At 36.6% G+C, this 22,215-nt stretch overlaps 1 pseudogene; it reads left to right on the top strand.

Annotated features, from left to right (window-relative positions):
- Positions 1-19,265: 19,265 nt before the first annotated feature.
- On the top strand, positions 19,266-20,207 carry LOC126727609 (tyrosine/DOPA decarboxylase 2-like; annotated as a pseudogene).
- The last annotated feature ends 2,008 nt before the right edge of the window (positions 20,208-22,215 follow it).

Here is a 22,215-nt window from a genome sequence, read left to right as displayed (position 1 = left end):
ACTTTCACAACAAATTCTAAGTAGTTGGTTGTTAATTTGAACTCACCATTGAATGAAATTACTTTTTTCTCTTAAAATTTGTTGTGAAAATGTTGATGTAGTATTTTTCTTAAAATAAACACCTTCTTTTTTCTTTCTAGTATTATACGGTATGAGTTTTCCTGGGTTTGGAGGAGCTTGCTCGGGCGTTTAGTTGGCTTTGGGCTTATTGGGTTTGATTTTAATGGATTGTGGGTTTTCTTTTCGGCTGTGTAAAATGAATTTGGAGTTGCAGTGGAGGTCTATTGCTGTGATGGTAAAAGGATTTCAACCCATTTGAGTAGTTTTACAAATCAAATTTACTGAAATGACTCTTTGAATTTTTGAACCTAAGAGTAAGACATATATCGTAATTTTCACCTCTTCCCTTTTGCTACTAAATAGTTTTCATAAAATTGACGTATACATCTATACTCACTGGTTTCTTAAGCTAGGAATTTGTCATGGATATCTAATTTACTTCATCAAAGTTGATAGTGACGGGTTAACCTCACGGATGACTTGGAACTTGGAAGTCTACCCTCCTTATTTTCGCTGAAGGCATTCAAAAAGTTAGACTTGGATGAAGGAATGGAGAATTCATTGTAGCCACTCAATATTTGAAGACTTTAATTCAAATAGATACATATTGTTGTGAACCTTGTGATAATTGACTAAGGAAAAGGTTTTTATGTAACCTAAATCCTGTGATAATTCATTTATTGGTTGCAACAAAGAAGGTTGCCATTAATTAAACACTTTTCCCATGTAAAGACTCAAGCTAGCTTATCTTTTAAGGGGAAAGTTAACAGATTCCCAGCATTGCCAAAAACTATATCTTTTTTTTCATATTTAGCAAATAAGCTATTGAAAAAGTACCAATCATACTCATAGAAGATTGCAATATAACGCTGGTGTGCATATCCCTATTTAAATGTGCTAATCCACGTTAAGATGCTTTTGTAGTGAGGGTGTTGATTTTTTAGTGTCTAGAAATCATATTAGAGTGTTATAATTTTCTGTATTAGTTTTCTTTTATATGAAGTATAAAAATAAAAAATAAAAAATTTAAAAAAAAAATTCTTTTGTATGATGTGATGTACATAGCTTTCCTAAAGCATGAAAGTAAGAAATGTACAAACAATCTTACAGCGGAGTGTGCTAATTTTATTGGTGACAAAATAAGTAGACTTGTCATAATTTGTACATAACTAGTTTTGCAGCACGTGCTAGCCAGTAGAAATATTACAATTAAGGTTTGAAATAAAATTTATTTATAATTATTTAATTATTAAATTGCTTAGAAATTATACCATTAAATGTTTCAAAATATTCATATCTATTATCAAATCTATGATTCAGCAGTAGATTATAAAGTAGGAAATGGGACTTTCTCCAAAAAAAAGTAGGAAACGAGAAACCTCTAGAACTGATGACGAAAATACCAAAAAGGTGTCCACTTCTTTTTAGCAGCAACATAGTAATTTCAACATGACTAGATATGACTTTACCCAAAAAAAAAGAAACATGACTACATATAACATATTAAAACAAACCAGCAAGAATTTCTCCCAAAAAAAAAAAGCAGCAAGAAAGAAAATAATAATCCACACGCAAGATGAAACCATCTAGAAAAGCTACATCTAAATGAAATTGAAGAGGGTAAGAATCTAGGTTGACGGATATACATGAAATGGGCTTGATGGTTCCACGTCCGTGGGCCGATAGAGGGCGGGCCCAACTTGTGCAAATGTCTGTTATGAACAGATTCTGCATAAACAGATGCAACAGGAACAGATCAAGCACCCACGTGGCAGCCAAAAACCCTAGATGGGAAATACTTGTGACACACACTTAGCCACCATAGAATCCCAAGGTAAATGGAATCCTAGCACAAAGAGGATTCCGAAAGATACGCGCATTAATGAAGATCTTCTCTATAAGGAAATGTCTTGTCCATCACGTTTGGGACTATTCAAGAGGATTCCTATAAGGAAAAGACTTCTACACCAAGAAAGAGATGTCAATCTTCTACTATTATAAAAGCCCCAATACCCTCACAAATCAAGATACTCATAATTTACCTTTCTCTAGCACTCTATAGTTGTGAGAATAGTTCTAACTTGACCATCAGAGGGTATTCGGCCGGCACCACACCAGTGCTCTCTGTTAGGTCTTCTCTCTTTGTTGTGCAAGTATCATTACGAGCCTGCAAAGATTGTGTGGCTCATTGGTGATATTTACGGCATTATCAGTTGGCGCCGTCTATGGTAAAGAAATTAGTCATACTATCACTTCCCAGACATAGAGTTGCATGGTACTCTCTCGCTCAATGGCAACCACCAACAACGCTCAAGGAGACGAACCGCGACCCACTACTCTAGAGAGGCAAGTCCAAACTCTCACGGTCGTAGTGGAACGCCTCACCAAACAAAATAATGATCTGGAAGAACAGTTGCGTCAAAGGAACGTGGGACATAACACTCAGGAAGAGGATCAAGAAGGCACAAGTGCAGACAAAAGATACCAAGAGGGGCCGGAAGGTAGCAATGGTCCTAGCAAACCAGAACGACCAAACGTGAGTCGTCCATCTACCACAGACATGGCTCCACCCCACATCGTCGCGAAGATGCAGATGATGAAGGAACGGATGGACCTAATGATGAATGCCCTCAGAGGACGAGTATCGAGCGACTTCGACAACTTGGTCCACCGAACCGATTCACCCTTCACCACATCCGTCAATTCCTTCCCCCTACCACCGAAGTTTCGAATATCGCAGGTGGAGAACTATGACGGAAACAAGGACCCTTTGGATCACTTGGAATCTTTCAAGACCCTGATGCACCTTCAGGGGATCCCGGACGAGATTATGTGCAGAGCTTTTCCCGACCACTGCCCTTATTGCTTAATCTGTGCCCTAATCTATTTAATGCCTCCAATCGTCCCTTTAGATTCCAACCTATGTGGTTAAGCCACAATGATTTTCCAGCCATTGTTAGGGAATCTTGGAATGGTATGGAAGATAATCTAACTGGAGCTATCATTAGATTCACTCATAAGGTCCAAATTTGGAATAAAGAAGTCTTTGGAAATATATTTGTGAGAAAGAGGCAGATCATGGCAAGGTTGCTGGGAGCCCAGCGTGCTCTTGCCAATAATCCTAATAGCTTCCTAATCAACCTCCAAGAGCAATTGTCTGAAGAATACAATGAGATTTTACAACTTGAAGAGGATCTGTGGGTTATGAAATCTAGAGTTAATTGGACCATTTTTGGAGAGAGAAACACTTCCTATTTCCAATTGACTACCTTGGCTAGAAGAAGTAAGAGCAAAATCACTAGCATATTGAATGATGAGGGGGTTTGGGTTCATAATGTGGAGCAAGTTCAAGAAGTTTTTACCAAAAGCTTTATTAAGCTATACCAGACAGACCAAACTGCCTGCCCTTTGGTTCAGAGATGGGATTCAGAGTGGTGCATGAGGCTAGAGGTTGAAGAAGCCAATGCTGTGGGACTGATTCCTTCAAATAAAGAAATTTGGGATGCCCTCAGATCCATAAAGCCATACCAGGCTCCCGGAAGTGATGGGATGCATGCTGGTTTCTACTAGAGGTTCTGGCTTGTGGTTGGGGAATCTGTGAGAAATGAAGTAAAGCAAATTTTTACCAACCGAAAAATCCTGGAATATCTTAACCAAACCCTTATTGCCTTGATCCCCAAACAATTGGGACCTGAGACAGTTAGCCAATATAGACCTATAAGCCTATGTAACACTGTGTATAAAATTGTCTCTAAAATCTTGTTCAAAGAATTAGACCCTTACTGCCTAGACTCATTTCTCCTATGCAAGCTGCTTTTCTGGAAGGGAGGAGAGGAATAGATAATGTCTGTAAGGTTGAATTTATTCAACCATCTAATTGGCTTTATTCCGTGCCAAATTTGCTTGTAATTCAGCATTTAGTAACCCTATATTTAGGTGGGTTTGTTGTAAGGGTAGTGAGTGAGATAGAGTGAAGATTGCTCAAGAGTGTGCAAGAAAACAGAGACTCGCGGCTGGGACTCGCGGGTGACTCGGGCCTGCAAGCCACCAGAAGCAGCACACGTGCCAAGCATGCTGGAAGATGAACAGTCATGCTAGCTGGAGCACTACAGGACAAAACAGGACAACTGGCCATACGGTTAACTCGCGACTGGATCTCGCGACTTAGTCAAGCCGCGAGCCACCCCTGTTTTGTAAAACCTGACGTTTCACATTCCTCTCCCACACCAGTATAAATACCCCTTTTACCCACGATTGAAAGAGAGCTTCCAGAGAGAATTTTGAGAGAAAAACCCTAAAGAAAAACCAGATTGTTTCACCCACAAACTCTACCTTAGAGTCTCTTCAAATTCCTCAACTCTCTTCCTCTCCATTGTCAAATCCTTGAGAGGCATTATACCAAACCTGGTTCTCACCATCATCATCACTGAGAGACAGTTGTTTGGATTTCTGGGAAGCAGTTAGGAAGGAATCAATCTTCATTAGTTGATGCTACGGTCTAGTAGCGGAATCCGGGAAGCTAGAAAAGAAAAAGGTTCGGCGCAACCTCGTTGGAGCAAGAAGCTTGGAGGGTCTATTGATATCCTTGTATCCCAACTGTATTTTCTAGTGGATTGTTTACCGCTTGGAAGGCGGCAGAGAGGTTTTACGCCGAGGGCTTCGGTTTCCTCTTCGATAACACATCGCGTGTTGTCTTTGTGTTTGCATCTTCCTTCCTCTCTATCTTTGCCTTTATATTATTTGCTGTGGATTTTATTCTGTTTTGGCTTAGATAGTTTTTTTAACCAATTTCATATTATAGCATATGTTATGTTTCCGCACACTAGTTGTTTGACATATTGCTTGAATTGGTTAAGTTGTAATTTGGGGGTCTAAACGTTCAAAGGTGTTTTGTACACGTTTTTGAAATTTCAATTGGTATCAGAGCGGGTACACTGCTATTGGTTTCATTACCATTGTGTGATCCTTGACTCCCTTTTGAGATGGATAGGTCTCAATCCCTAAATGCACCTCCATATTTTGATGGTAGTAATTATGTTTTTTGGAAGGTTCGCATGAGAGCTTTTCTGTGTTCTATTGATGAATCCGTTTGGGATGCTGTCGAGATTGGTTGGACCAAACCTGAGGCAACCAAATCCACATGGGATCAGGCAGCACTTGCTGCATCTAATGCTAACAGTAAAGCACTCAATGCTATTTTCTATGGTGTGTCTCCAGATGAATTTCACAGGATTTCTCATATTACCGTTGCCAAAGAAGCATGGGAGATTTTGGAAACCACCTATGAAGGCACGAAGAAAGTGAAAGACACCAAGTTGCAAATGCTGACCACTCGGTTTGAGGAGCTCAAAATGAGTGAGGATGAGTCTTTTGACTCTTTCTATGGGAAGCTAAATGAGGTGGTGGTCAGTAAGTTCAACTTGGGGGAGAAAACGGAGGACTCAAAGATTGTAAGGAAGATCCTTCGATCATTGCCAGAAAGTTTTCGTGCTAAAGTGACAGCAATTGAAGAGAGCAAGGATCTTGATGACATCAAAGTACAGGAGCTGGTTGGTTCTCTGCAGACTTATGAGATGTCGCTGCCCAATCAACGGAAGAGTAAATCCCTTGCTCTAAAGACCATTAATGAGAAGGTGGAAGATCAAGACTCATCGGGAGAAGATGTGGTTGACAAAGATGTTGCTTACCTTGTCAAAAATTTCAGAAAGTTCTTGAAATTCAAAAATAATGGAAAATTTGATGATAAAAGAAAATTCCAAAGTTCTGGAAGGGAGAAAAGGGAATTCAAAAGGAAAGATGGAAAAGAATCCCAACCCACACAAGGTGTCACTTGTTTCGAATGTAATGGACATGGACACTTTAAGAAGGAATGTCCGAATTATTTGAAATCGAAAGGTAAAGTGTATGCCACGACCTTGAGTGACTCGGATTCGTCTGACTCAGAATCTGAAGAGAGCTGTGATGGAGAGGGGAACTATTCGGCTTTTATGACTATTGCTCATGTTGAGTCTTCAGATGAGTTGAATCTGCTTGTACGAGACCTTGGAGAACATAGTGATGATGAATCACTAGGAATTGTTGAAGAATCAGATGCTGAAGAAGATGAAAGCACAGCAAATCTTCAAGAGAATTATAACTCATTCTTGGAGAAGTCGGGTGAGTACACAAGGGTGGCCAAGGCTGCTGTGAGAAAAATGAAGAAGGCTGAGGAGGACTACAAAAGTCTCCTAATTCGATATAGGGAGGCCAAATGTGAGATAGAAACACTGAATGGTGAGTTGTCCGAAACTTACACAAAAGTGAGATTTCTTGAGAATGAGGTTGTGCAAGCGAATGCTAAAATAGAGAGGGTCACCACCAAGAAGCTAGATGATGTTATATCATCTCAAAAGAGCTTTTCAGACAAATCCGGATTGGGATATACCGGAGGAAGTAGTTCATCTGGAAATGTCACTAAAGAAGTGAAGTTTGTAAAGGCCAAAGATCCAGTTGTAGCTGACCTTACTGGTGAGAAGCTCGAGGTGGAGGAGAAGAAGAATGTGGTGAACCAACGGATGCTGAATCCCCGTAATCAGTCTGTGGGCAGGTCTGAATCTCGTGCCAAGTCACGTCCACGACCACAAAGAGGTCCTAGAGGAACTTATGTATGCCATTATTGCGGACTTCAAGGGCATACTCGAACAAATTGCCAAAAGCTGAGAGCAAAGAACAGTACAACTCCTCAAAGGTCAGGAGGACCCAGAAATGATAGGAGAATTTGGGCAGGTGATCAATCTAGAGATCAAAATGGAGATCCCGGAATGATGAACGTGATGAAGATGATTGGTGCATTCACCAACTACTTGGAAAGCTTCTCACAAAGGTTTGAAAGCCCTAACTCCCGTACCCAATCCTATAAGGAAATCACCCCAAACGCAAGTGACGTGTGGGTGAAAAAGGGTACTCATGCATAAGCATTACAACATGTCCATGCATTAATACTTCCTATGCTTTGTGACAATGTTTGTTTGGTTTGCTTGCTGTTTTTGATGTTGGTTGTTTGCTTGTCTACTTGTGAATATTTTTAATTTTGTTTTATCAATCTTTTTGTTTCTTGTGTCAAAAATCCAAAAATCACATAAAAAATTAGAAAATCAAAAAGCTTGATTGACTTTGTTGAGTTTTGTCTTAAAACTTGTTTTGTCTTGTACCTTTGTGCTAATGGCTTTGTGCATTTTCGAGCATTGCTTGTTTTCATGCACTTATATCACTATGGGAAAAATCTTGAAATCTATGTGATTGTTGTAAATAGATCTTCAAACTTGTCATGAATGATTAGTGAATGGTTATGTTGATCTTGAGACATGCATAGACTTGTGTCTATATATCTTCCCACTCTTTATTTTTGTTTTGCTAAAAAGAGCTCGCCAAATGTAAATCTCCAAATGAAAAGAGATATTGAGCTGCAAAAGCCTGTCGCACATTCTAGTATTCGACTAGGAAAAAGGGTAAGCGACCTTATATTAAAGTGAATGTTTATTCAAAGAGCCAAAGGCTTGTTCATTAAAGTGAAATGTCAAATATCACTCTCACAATGAGAGGTGATTGCCTCAAAAGATCAAAAAGATCAACTGTTATGATTAAAAGTGGAGTAAAATGTAAAGCTCCAAGTCATGTTATCAAGTTTTGTGGGAGGTCATATATACATATTTCTATAATTGAGATAGGTCACATGATCTAGTGCTAATTGTGTATGCCTTGGTTGAATCGATCATTGAAGCTTCACATTAGACGAAGGACTATCTCATTGTTGATATCCACACACAACACACAAGTTTATGTTCAATAAATGCCATATTCATTTATGTGATTGTACTTGATGAAATGTGTTTTCACATGCTCAATCTTTGTTAATTCAAGCACAAAAAGATTTTTGAGTGTTTTAGGTGTTTTTGGAAAGTATTTTGTTTGAAAAATCTGAAAATTTCAAAAATCCTGTTTTGCCCTATTTTGGCGGCTCAGTCGCGGGTATGTCAAGTCGCGAGCCTCAGTCGCATCTTCGCTGGTCATTTTTGGCGACTTGTTCGCGAGTGGAAGGTCCAGTCGCGAGGTTCACTCAGAGATTTTCGCGGCTCAGCTCGCTACTCACTCGTGGGTAGACCTTCCAGTCGCGAAAAACACTTAGAAAAATTTTTCAAATTTTTGTTCTTGAGTGCTTTGGCGGCTTGAGCTGGCGACTGTGTGGCGACTTAATCAAGTCGCGAAAAACGCGTGTTTTGCAGAAATAATAGCAGTTTTTAAATCTTTTTCAGTTTTCCCTCGAATATTTGTGACTGTTCATCTTCTCTCTAAACTATCTCCCTCCCAAACACTCCGTGCTCCCATTTCCAATCTCCATTGTTGCATTCTTGTAGCTCAAAATCTTCAAGTCACAGGTATGGGTTTTCAATTTTGCACTCTTTTCTACTTGATTTTGTGCTTTTCCCTTTGATTTCTCGCATATGTTTGTGATTTAGAAATGAGTTTGTGTTTACGAATGCTGCTGCTAGAATTTGATTTGATCTTAGTTGTTTCCTTATTGCTCTTCATCCTGTGCTTAGCTAAGTGATTCTTTTATTTTATCTGAACTTTGAGCTGTTGAGTTGTTTCAAATTGTTCCTTTTGAGGCTGTGAGTTTTACTGTGCTAAATATGCATGCTCTATTGTGTAAATCTTTTGGGAGCATATGTGAGCTTCACAATGCTGTTTATGAGTCATATCATTTTTCATTATCTGTCTCATTGACATATATCTGCCTTTAGGATAGTTTCTATATCTGTTGCTTTTATATGTGTTTCCTATCTTAGGCTTGTTTATCCATGTGTTTGATCTAAGTAGCTTGTGTTTAAATGTTCCAAGTTCATTTGTATGGATGAAATCTCTTTGTTAATCACATGGTACTGACTAGTTCTACACATATATTACTCTATACTGTTGTGGCCTCTTCTGATTGTTCACAGATGGCTCCCTCACCTCCTAAGAAGAAAACTCCTGCAAAGAAGGCTGACAAAAGATTGAAAATGGATTCTAAACTATTTAGGTCAATTCATCATTTTGAGAGATACAGGGATAACTTCATGAAAGCAGGAATTATTCAAGAAAGATTTGTAGATTTGGAGGATTTGAGACAAACCTTTATCCCCAGCTGTTTTGAAGGAAGAGGATGGGTAAAGCTTCTGAGTGATTTCCCTGTAGTGTGTGAACCCCTGATTAGGGAATTTTACTCAAATGCTGTGATAAAGGAAAATGAGTTAAGTTGCTGGGTTAGAGGTAAAGAATTCATTTTGGATGCACATGTCATAGATGATGCATTAGGGCTTGAAGGATTAGAAGATGAGGAATTTATCAACTACAAGGATAGGAGTGTCTCTATTGAAACAGTTCAACAAAGGATAGGTGGGCAGAGAGAAGGAAAATGTTTGAATACCACTGCCTTTCTAGTGGACATGAGGTGTCTAACAATCATCATGATGTTTAACCTCTATCCTATTAAGAAGTTAACTACAATCAATTGTGCTAGAGCAATCTTTCTGATGGATCTCAAAGAAAAGAATTTCATAGACATAAGTTCCCACATATATGACACCATTGTGGATGAGACAAGAACAACCTCTAGACCAAAATTGATCTTTCCCAGTTTGCTGATGAGGATCTTTAGAAGAAAGGGGGTTCCAATCCCTCAAGACATCAGTCCCATGTCCACACCTTCTGCAATTAACAAGCGTACCTGCAAAAGGATAAGTGTTAGGCTTCCAGGAGAAGAAGATGAAGGTGATGAAGGAGAAGGTGTCCCAATGGAGACTGAAGCAGAGGCAGCAGGGCATGTATCAACCTCAACACCCAAGAGGAGTGGCAAAAGACCCAGAGCATCAACTTCTTCAGATACACCTCCAGATGCTTTCCAAATCATTCTGGAAAGACTTGATGGGATCAGAGAAGTCCAGACTGAGCACTCTGAGAGGATGAGAGCCATGCAGGATCAGATTGATGTTTTGTCTGCAAAACTTGATAGCTTCACCACTCAGCCTGAACACTGACCCTTTGGCCATTCCTGTCAAAAAGGGGGAGAAGTTTCTGTCTGTTGATAATGTCATTGATCATTGAGAAGCAGAAAAGCAGCTCTTAAGGGGGAGTATTGTGTTGAGGGGGAGTTGTCAAAATCAGAGACTTTGTTTATATATGTTTATGTTTTGGGTACTTTTAGTGTTTTTATGGTTTTGATACATTGTGTTTTGGTGTATAGTTGTTTCTAACTCATTACTTATACTCTTGGTTTAAACTTTAATATATTTTGATGATGTTATTCAGGATGTTTTTGTGTTTGTACCCATGTGCTTTTGTAAGCTTTTAGGGTTAATGTTTTATACATAGTTTGTAGGCTTTATGGTATGTACCTTGCTTAATGCAGCCTTTATGCTATGTTGAAATCAGTACTTTAATCTAAATGTTCTGCATTTTGGTTTATGTACTGTCACTCTTGTGCCCTTGTAGGATTGTTCCTAGATGCATATACCTTGTGTGTTATGCATTGGTTGAGTGTTGAGTGTTGAGCATACAAGTGTCTTGCCTTGTGCTTGTTAACTTGTATGTCCTTGTGTTCATTCCAAGTGTGAATGAGCACTGTGATCACTACCTTGTGGTGTTCACTTGGTTAATCAAGCCATGGAGTATTATGTTCATATGATTCAAGTGCTTCACAGCTTCTAGAGTTAGGTGTGAGTGAGTTTTGTTCAACTGTTCCCAACTCACATGTTAAGTCTAGAGTCTGTTTTAGGGTTTTGTCACGGAATAGCCAAAGGGGGAGATTGTAAGGTTGAATTTATTCAACCATCTAATTGGCTTTATTCCGTGCCAAATTTGCTTGTAATTCAGCATTTAGTAACCCTGTATTTAGGTGGGTTTGTTGTAAGGGTAGTGAGTGAGATAGAGTGAAGATTGCTCAAGAGTGTGCAAGAAAACAGAGACTCGCGGCTGGGACTCGCGGGTGACTCGCGGCTGCAAGCCGCCAGAAGCAGCACACGTGCCAAGCATGCTGGAAGATGAACAGTCATGCTAGCTGGAGCACTACAGGACAAAACAAGACAACTGGCCATACGGTTAACTCGCGACTGGATCTCGCGACTTAGTCAAGCCGCGAGCCACCCCTGTTTTGTAAAACCTGACGTTTCACATTCCTCTCCCACACCAGTATAAATACCCCTTTTACCCACGATTGAAAGAGAGCTTCCAGAGAGAATTTTGAGAGAGAAACCCTAAAGAAAAACCAGATTGTTTCACCCACAATCTCTACCTTAGAGTCTCTTCAAATTCCTCAACTCTCTTCCTCTCCATTGTCAAATCCTTGAGAGGCATTATACCAAACCTGGTTCTCACCATCATCATCACTGAGAGACAGTTGTTTGGATTTCTGGGAAGCAGTTAGGAAGGAACCAATCTTCATTGGTTGATGCTACGGTCTAGTAGCGGAATCCGGGAAGCTAGAAAAGAAAAAAGTTCGGCGCAACCTCATTGGAGCAAGAAGCTTGGAGGGCTTAGGTGCACTGGGTAGATTAGGCTTGGAGGGTCTATTGCTGTCCTTGTATCCCAACTGTATTTTCTAGTGGATTGTTTACCGCTTGGAGGGCGGCGGAGAGGTTTTACGCCGAGGGCTTCGGTTTCCTCTTCGATAACACATCGCGTGTTGTCTTTGTGTTTGCATCTTCCTTCCTCTCTATCTTTGCCTTTATATTATCTGCTGTGGATTTTATTCTGTTTTGGCTTAGACAGTTTTTTTAACCAATTTCATATTATAGCATATGTTATGTTTCCACACACTAGTTGTTTGACATATTGCTTGAATTGGTTAAGTTGTAATTTGGGGGTCTAAACGTTCAAAGGTATTTTGTACACGTTTTTGAACTTTCAATGTCATTATTGCTCAAGAACTTATTTACTCCCTTGGGAAAAGAAGAGATAAAGAAGGGTATATGGTGGTGAAGCTAGATTTGGAGAAAGCCTATGATCATTTAGAATGGAGTTTTATTAGGATGGTGCTCATACACTTTAGGTTTCCTGAAAACATCATTAAGCTCATCTTAAGCTGTGTGTCTACATCATCAACATCCCTTCTTTTCAATGGAAGCAAACTTCAACCTTCTGTCCCTCAAGAGGAATCAGGCAAGGAGATCCCATCTCTCCCTATCTATTCCTTTTATGCATGGAGTTTCTTGGGGCTCAAATAACCAAGATGTGTGAGGATAATAAGTGGGATATGGTCAAAGCATCCAGGAATGGGCCTAGCTTCTCCCATGTTTTCTTTGCTGATGATATTCTGCTCTTTGCCAAAGCTAATACCAAGAATTGCAATGCCATTATGGAAGTTCTTAACAACTTTTGTAACCTGGTTGGGCAGAAGGTAAATTATGGTAAATCTAGAATATTCTTTTCTCCAAATGTATCTGCTAGGAGGAGGAGGACTATGTGTAGACTGGGGATCATTGCTACCAACAACCTTGGTAGATATTTGGGCTTCCCCATCATCCACAAAGGCAGAGTTGGTAATGCTTTCAACTTTATTCTGGACAAGGTCCAAAGCAAGCTAGCTGGTTGGAAATCTAGATTGCTATCAAAAGCTGGTAGACTTGTGCTTGCCAAGATTGTTGCTGCACCCATTGCAGAGTATTACATGCAGTGCCATAGCCTTCCAGCTAAAGTGTGTGATTCCATTGATAAAATGATGAGGGATTTCATTTGGGGGTCAACTGAGGAAAGGAGGAGAATGCATATGGTTAGGTGGAGTACTGTTACGCTGCCCAAAGAGTTGGGAGGTTTGGGGCTTTATTTAATGAAGCATAGAAATGAAGCCATTTTAGCCAAACTTTGTTGGAGGCTTGCCCATAAGGAAGGGAAGCCTTGGAAAAATATGCTATCAGCAAAATACCTCTGTTCCAACAGAGTAACTGAAGAAGGTGGGAATTTGCCTTGCTCTCGGATTTGGGCTGCTTGCAAAAAGGGAGGGCCAATTTATGTGAAAGGCTTAAGATGGACCATTAGAAATGGTGAGTCTGTGAGTATGTGGAGGGATTTCTGGTTGCCTAGTGGGAGATTAAGGTAGCTAATTGAAGGTCCCCTAACCCGAGGGGAAGAAGAGTTAACTGTTAGACAATGTTATGATGAAAACCATGTTTGGAAGCCTTCAAGCATCTCCTTTGAGCTCCCAGCAAGTGTGCTCAACACCATTAAGGCCACACCCTTCTCTTTTGTGCATCAAGAAAGTGATAGTCTCATGTGGGCCTATTCCAATAATGGTTTTTTCTCAATTCAAGCAGCCTATCTTATTCCAAGGGGATTAAACCCCCCTGAACCCAGATACTTTGTCATTTAAATGGGTTTGGAAGTCTGAAACATTGCCAAAGATCCATTTCCTTATCTGGCTTTGTCTTCATGATAGTCTACCTACGGCTCATGTGCTGGGTTCAAGAGGTTTAAGCCTTGATCCTTTGTGTAAATTGTGTAATAAGCATAATGAAACTATAGAACACTTATTCAGAAGCTGTGAGGTTGCTCACCAATTCTAGATGCAGCTGCAAGTCCCCCATTGCACCAGAAATTCATTCACTCTTCCCTTTAAAGCTTGGTTGGAAGTCAACTGTAATGATGGTATGAATGTCTCTGTTAAAGGTACTCCTTGGAAGGTGCTGTTTCCTATGGGATTGTGGTATTTATGGACTCATAGAAACAATTTTCTATTCAGAACAGGTGCTGTGGATCCTCAGGTATAGAGAAAATGCATTCAGGGCAGTGCTGAATTTTTCTCTATTAGGATTGCATCTAAGTCCAAACAACTGAAATCCATTGTTCCTGTGGGTTGGGAGAAGCCACCGAGGGGTTGGTTGAAACTCAATACTGATGGTTCAGCTATGAGGAATCCAGAAAGAGCAGGTGGAGGGGGGTTAATTAGAGACCATGATGGGGCTTGGCTGAAAGGTTTTGCAAGAGGGCTCGGATTCACTAATAGTGCCTTGGCTGAGCTATGGGCACTTAGAGATGGGCTATTGCTAGCCAAGGAAATGGGAATTCAGCAACTTATAATAGAACTTGATGCTTTAAACATTGTTATTCTAATGAACAATGAATCTGAAAACCTTTTAATGGAGCCTCTCTTAACTGATTGCAGGAACCTTTTGAAGGAAATCCCAAACAAGTGCGTGATCCATGCATTCCAGGAAGCAAACCAATGCGTTGATGCATTGGCTAAACTAGGAGCACAATCATTGTATAGTTTTGCTACTTTTTGTAACCCACCGCCTGTAATTTATTAGTACTATTACTATTACTACTACTACTACTATTATTAATTAATTAATTAAAAAAATCATTGAATACATCTATAAAGTTGTGTTTCAGGCTGTCAACAACTGTCAAGCTCTTATATATATCTCCACTGTTCTAGAATCTAGACCTTGATTACTATATTTTGAACACAGGATAGTAATTTGATTTTACTTTTCATAAAAGATCATGCTGGTGAACAAATATTGTCATTCTTTTCCATTTTGTTGATGATTTTATTTTACAGCCATGAATATTGTTGCGAGTACAATAGTAACCTTCTCTGTACCGGTTAGTGAGCCACCAATTAGGCAATTACCAAGCACACAATAATTCATGAACGAGTACTAGATTTATCATGTTCTCCGTTTTATTAGTTCAAAATAAGTAAACTATAATTATCTTTCAATTCATTCCAATATATATCTCACAAAAGTATTATCCTTCAACAAACAAACAAATTATTTTCTTCATATCCTTTTTGTTTTCTTTAATTTCTGTCCATTTTTATATCGCCATCTTGGGTACTAATAAGTAATATCTGTCGTTAACCTTTGTGTTTTAACAGGTGTTGCTATCCGACTTTAGAATACTTTTCTTTGGGAGATATGTAAACTTTGTGAACTCTCTGCTTTTTGTGCACTTTGTGTTTGGTATGTGTTAGAGCAGGCGTGTGCTTCAAAAAAAGACTTGTTGAAGATTGATAATAATTTGATATGTACCTTAATTTCAGTCTCAACATGGTCACTTTAGACTTGTTTACCCTAAAATTTTTATTGTCGCACATGTTATGATAATTGGTAAAATTATTTGCTTTAAAGTGCTAACAAATGGCATATTTAACTAGTTGGCAATTTCATTTTTAATCTATATTTACACCAGTTGATAGTTTTGAGAAATAATTTAAAGACGAGAAGATTGTCCTGTCAAATTATATAACATTCAAACCCTCATCTAAATATTTTTGGCAGGGTTGGAGACTTGAGAGAGGTCATTTTTTTTCATGATATTAAGGCAGTTTCTATTATACACAAACTGTTTTACATGATGTGCAACAAATATTTTACTTTCAAAATCAATGAAAAAAAAATAAAATAAAAAATAACCATCCAATTGCACTTGTAATCTAACTGGCAATGGGTGTATTTGTTCCTTTGGACTTCAGTCTAGGATTTGTAATTTTAAGTGGGTTTGAGTTTTGGGTTTTTATATTGAGCTTTTGGGAGCTTACTAGAGCATTTAATCGGTTTTGGGTTTGATTTCCATGGATTTCGGCCCATTTACTAGTTTAATTGCTGGCTGTGTAAAATGGGTTTGGACTTTTGAGTTAAATCGGGAGTGTGTTGGTGTGGTGATAAAAAGGATTTGAAGTATTGAAGCTACCTGAGTAATTTTCCAAATCAAATTTGCAGAAATGACTCAATACTTTTTGAGTACTTGAAAGTTGAACCTAGGATCAACTGTTTTGATAATGTTGAATCCATGCTCACTGATTTCTTAAGCTAGAAATTTGTTTGATTCGCTTCATAACAGTTGATAGTGGCACGAGTTAACATCTCGGATGACTTGAAAGTCTAGCTACCTCCATTATTTTCCAAGAAGCAATCAAATAGTTGTAGTGAGATGAAGACAAGGGAATTCATTAATTGTAAGCGCTCAATATCTGAAGAATTCAGATAAAATAGACATATGTCATTGTAATAATTATTACAATGACATATGTCATTGTCATAACTTGGCACTTGTAAATCACTTATAAGTGATTTACTAGTGCCAAGTTACCTTAATTGAAAAACTTTCTTTTTCTTTTTTAAAAGGAAGAAGCACAGATGAATTATTTGAAGCTCGACATTAACAACGAATGTAACAAAAAATTTAGGCCTTTTGATGGTTAATATTAATTTTCAAAACTAGAAATTTTAAGATGTTTTATAAATAGAGGAAAATACTTCAGCTAGCAAACTAAATTATCTAGCTAGGAAGACTACGGTATTTTTTTTATTTTCTAGTTATTGTAAAGATGATGTCAACAAAGCTTATTAGTGTTTTGCATAAAAAAGCAAGTAGAAATGATAAAATATATATATATAAACTAAATATATATTTTTTTAAATTGTGATATATATATATATATATATATAAATTTAATTTACGTATTATAATTAATATTGAAATATTCAAAAATATTCTCGTTTAAAATTATTGCCTTAAGTTTGAAATTGTGTTGAGACGTGCGACCATAATTATAAGCACTGGGACAAAAGAAATTACTATTCTTGAGTTTCAGTGGTGAAATCACGTTAAAGTCATGATAATTCAACCATAATTTCCCATCTTGGCAAGTTGTAAAAAAAATGTTGTGTGGTTTCAACCTTAATTAACATATCACTTTGATAAATTATACTAGCCTCGCCTCCTCACATGTGCTCCATGCAAGCTTAGAGGTTCTATTTGTCAATCTTAATTATTAACTATTGTATCCCCTTAATTAAAGACTAAATGTAAGAATTGAATTGCTCAATTTAGTATTACATCCTCATTGTTTTGTTTTTTTGTAAAATGACTTTCAATTTTTTAATGTGGTTATTTTTAATGTATAAATCATAGACACCAAATATTCCTATTCCAATTATATACATAGATTTTTTTTTTTTTTTTTTTTTAAAAAGGTCCTAAAGAATCGTGTATTCCTTACACTCCAAGAGGGAGCTATTCTGTTTTGATTTTCTAAATTTTTTATTGGGTAACATTATTTAAATTTTTAGTAATTAATATATAATGATAAGAAATGTGACTTTCAATTTTCTTCTCCACGTTATTTTCTTTATAGAATAGTTATACTTGTATTTACTCTTTCAATTTTCTCTATAATCACAAAAATAAGAATTTTTAATCATGAATGAAAGATGATTTTCTAATGGATTCTTTGTCTTCAAATATTGAAAGGAAAGTTGCTGCAAAATTTAGTACATAATTAGTTGTAAGTGATTTTCATGATTTAAAAGATTATTGAATTCTACTTTTTAAAGATTACATTTGATTAAGTAAAAATGTATCATTATAGAAACATTATTAATTGGTAAAAAAATGATGAATTTTTAGAAGGGTTTAATATATACTGTTATCTGCCATATTAATTGTTACAAATATAAAACCTAATGTCTACCAACAAAGAAAATAAATAGAGAAATAGATGATTGGAGAGTGGAGCAGAAAAATGTAGGTTTTTTATCTTATCAATCAATGAATATTTGTTAATTCAACTAGTATGAAATTTTTTTCAAATTTGTTGCATGTATACACAATATTACTCTTCGAAATATCACATCAACAATTTTGTGACCATCCAACCTAACAATATACTGTCATCTGGTGGTGTATCAATTGTTACAAATATAAAAGCTAATCATCTACCGACAAAGAAAATAAATAGAGAAATAGATGATTGTAGACTGGAGCAGAGAAATGTAGACTTCTATCTTACTCATGAGTCATGCAGGTGGGTCATGGGTTCACTAAATAATATCTCCCAACAGTCGAAATACTGGACAGTTAGATGGAACCCATATGAAATGATAAAATGTTCCCTACAAATAAAATAATAGCCCTTTACAATTATGGTATGAGTATGACATTGTATCAAATTCAAATTTATAAAAGCAGCTTATAAAAGAGTGGTGACACACATAAAAAAGTAATAATAAAAACAAAGATTCCCTATTGGAGTTTGTGATTCTTAAATTATTCGAAGGCTTACAAATATCTCAAAAATAAGGAGTTCAAGGTGGGATATCCCTGGATATATATGGATGCAAACTAAGTTCACCACATCGTTGAACTTAGAAAGTGTTTGATATTGTTGTTTAAATAACAATTTTCAATGTTTAAACAATAATATACGTATTTTCACACACTTTTTCACTCACACGTATTTTTACAAAACAACAACAATGTTATTAGAAATCTCTTACCAAACAGGCCCTTAGCTTTCAAGATATTACAAGATATATGTGGATGCAAACTATATATGTTATTTATGCGGATACAAATTTAGTTTTCAAGAAAGGTCCACACACATCGTTTGTATACACCATTAATAGACGGCATAATCACTTTTACTCAAAACTAAAAACCACCCACAAAAGGGTGATAAATACTTATGGTGAGATATTTGGTGGTATTATGGCCCTTGATGTCATGTGGTGTAATCAATGATGCTGGAATTCTGAATATGAGTATTTGGTTGTTCTCCAATAATATTTTTAACGACGGAAATGTTTAGTTTACATCCCTTTTTTTTACGTAAGTTTGCATCACTTATACCACTCCAACACCTAACAAGCCACACCAGGCACCAGCAGTTCTGAAATTTAGTTAGCAATTTCACACTATTCCCACATATAGCAAAAATTTGTAACCAAACAACTTTACCGACATCTAACATCCCTAATCCATATTCTCTTCTCACCTCTCTACTCTCAGCCGTCCAATAGTCCACTCATCTTCACTTTTGATCTCGCCGACAAGCATCGCACTTTCATTGATGATGACGAACAATAAATCTAACAATACAAACATTTTTTGCAATTTTTAAAATGACATATTATAGTTAATATTAATTAAAGTAGTGTTAGTGATGAAATCATAGAAATGATATTACTTTAATCACATCATACTACTTCAGTTATGAATAATAATGAAAGCAATAAAAAATTTAATTACGGAGCTGAGTTCTCAAGTGTATGTATGTTGTTAGTTTGGTTCCAATAAATATGTATGATAGCAACTTCTCTTTTTTTTCAAATGAATTGATTGCTTTTCTCTTTTCTTTATAAGCCCTTCTTTCCATTGATTATATCTCACTCAACCAGCGCATACTTAGACTCTGCATAGATTTTTCTCCTTTATTTTTCATAGAGCAACTTTTAGTTTTGCAAAACACCTACTCAAACAATCAATATGGGTAGCCTCAAGCTCGATCATGAACTTGAAAATAATTCTCACATGATGGTTAACCCTCTAGACCCAAAGGAATTCAGGAGGCAAGGCCACATGTTGATAGACTTCATTGCTGATTATTACCAAAATATAGAGTTACAAAGTCCTAAGCCAAGTTGAGCCAGGTTACCTTAACAAGCTCTTGCCAGAATCTGCACCCTATTATCCTGAATCAATTGAAACCATCCTCCAAGATGTGCAAAAATATATTATACCTGGGATCACACATTGGCAGAGTCCTAAGTACTTTGCCTACTTCCCTTCAAGTGGTAGCACTGCAGGTTTTCTCGATGAAATTCTAAGCACCGGCTTTAATGTAGTCGGATTCAATTGGATGTCATCACCAGCTGCAACAGAGCTAGAATGTATTGTCATGGATTGGCTTGGAGAAATGCTTATGCTACCAAAGTCTTTCCTTTTCAAAGGCAATGGTGGAGGTTTATTACAAGGGACTACTTGTGAGGCCATTTTGTGTACACTAGCTGCAGCGAGGGACCAAACGATAAACCGATGCGGGAGTGAGAAGATGGAAAAGTTGGCGGTCTATGGGTCTGACCAAACACATAGTGCACTACAAAAGGCAGCCCAAATTGCTGGAATCCACACAAAGAACTTCCGAGCCATCAAAAAATTTATCTATTTTTTGAATGGTAGAATTTTTTTTTTTTTAATGTTTTATTAACTTTAGGACACACTTAGCATGCATGCATAAATGGTAACACAAGTGTAAAACAACAACAATCTATTGTTTTGTGCCTTACATAAACTGCCACCAAAGCATGTATGAGATTAGTCAATTGGTAATAAATTTTGTGACTTAACTAAATTAATGTAATGATGGGAAAAGATTTATTATTTACTTAGTTAAAGACTCAAAGTTACCGTCCATTTTTATGTGATTGTTTAATAGGTCTCTTTTAAATTTTTGTTTTACTATTTTTTCAAACTTGCAATTTTTGAAAGGAAAAATTCTCAAACTTACGAAGACACCAATAATTGTCTTACCCTTTTTTACACTGAATATTAATGCACGATATTATTAACCATTATTTTAGTTGTTTTATTAATATAAAGCTTGACATAGACTTGAACTTTTAACCATTGTTTTTTGTATTTTTTAAGCAATCTTTTAACTATATATATAGCATTATGAAATTATTAGTTATAGAATTACCTGAAAAGAGTACATGATTTTTTTTTTTTTAAAATTATAATGTTCATAGAATAAAGAATAGGACTAATCCTGGTTAGACATTGAAAATATTAAGAAGTGCCAATTGACTAACAAAACTCTTGATTATAAATTGTCATTTGTGATTTTTTTTTCTAAATAAAAAATAAAAATAATTAAAAAATTAATGCTAATAATGCATTGTTGTCAACCACAAGTATTGATATTTCAATTTTTAAAAATCTTTGACCAAAGAACTACGACTCTCCTAAGTTTAAATCCTGGTTCTGTCCTTGATAAACTACTTTTAATATTTGGTAGAAAAATAATTCTTTTATCACACCTGAGCCTCCCACTCAGTCATGACTCCATATCATTTGATTGTGAATAGAAAATTGTGACCAAATATTTTGTGGCTAGCTAGCCTCCCAAGTTTCCTAGCAAAAGACTTTTTCTTTGTTATTGACTTACTACTACGTTAGGTTAAGACTTATAAGCCATATTGCTCACGGTACGGTACAATTCCGTTGATTTGCTTTTCTATGCTCGCTATTTACTTCTTGATCAGCTTTCCTCTAACTGCTATTTTATTCTTTCTTGATCAAAGTAACATCCCCGTCATTTTCACTAATAAAGAAATGAAATTACAATATTTGAATATTGAACTACATGATTTTGATATTGAACTACGTGATTTTGATTTTCATGAATGGTACGCTACAATATTTGAATATTTCACTTGTGACTTCGCCTGAGTCGTTAATGACTCGTGAAATTCAGCCTATCAAAGTCTCTTCAACTTCCAGCATGTGCTTCTCGCGTGGCCTATTTCATGAGAGTGCACTCACAAGTCAATCATAAATCCTCATTTTCACAAAATCTTCATCAAACTCTTACACACAACCCTTACATTAAATCCCACAAAAATACAGGGAAATGATTTAACGTAATTACAATCAAATTTGACACGAAATTAAAGCCAACAAAAAACATAATTGTAAATCACAATTTACAAAACTCTTGATTATAAATTTTCATCTGCAATTTTTTTTTTCAAAATAAAAAAATACAAATAATTTAAAAATTAATGCTAACAATGCATTGTTATCAACTTCTAGTATTGATATTTCAATTTTTAAAAATCTTTCAACAAAGAACTTTGATCCCCCTAAGTTCGAATCCCGGTTCCGTCCTTGATAAACAGCTTTTAATATTTGGCAAAAAAATGGTTCTTTTATCACACATGAGCCTCCCGCTCAATCATAACACCGTGTCATTTGATAGTGAATAGCAAATTGCGATCAAATATTTTGTGGCTAGCTAGCCCACCAAGTTTCCTGGCAAAAGACTATTCCTTTGTTATTGATTTACTGCTACATTGGGTTAAGAATTATAATCCTTATTGCACACGGTACGGTACAATTCCGTTGATTTTCTTTTCTATGCTCGCTCTTTGCTTCTTGATCAACTTTCCACTAACTGCTATTTTATTCTTTCTTGATCAAAGTAACATCCCCGTCATTTTCATTAATAAAGAAATGAAATTACAATATTTGAATATTGAACTACACGATTTTGATATTGAACTACGTGATTTTGATATTCATGAATGGTACGCTACAATATTTGAATATTTCACTTGTGACTCGGCCTGAGTC

This window comes from Quercus robur, chromosome 5 (assembly GCF_932294415.1).
Source record: "Quercus robur chromosome 5, dhQueRobu3.1, whole genome shotgun sequence".
NCBI lineage: Eukaryota > Viridiplantae > Streptophyta > Magnoliopsida > Fagales > Fagaceae > Quercus > Quercus robur.
Note: the sequence above shows the minus strand (reverse complement) of the source record. Positions and strands in the feature narration are given on the sequence as shown.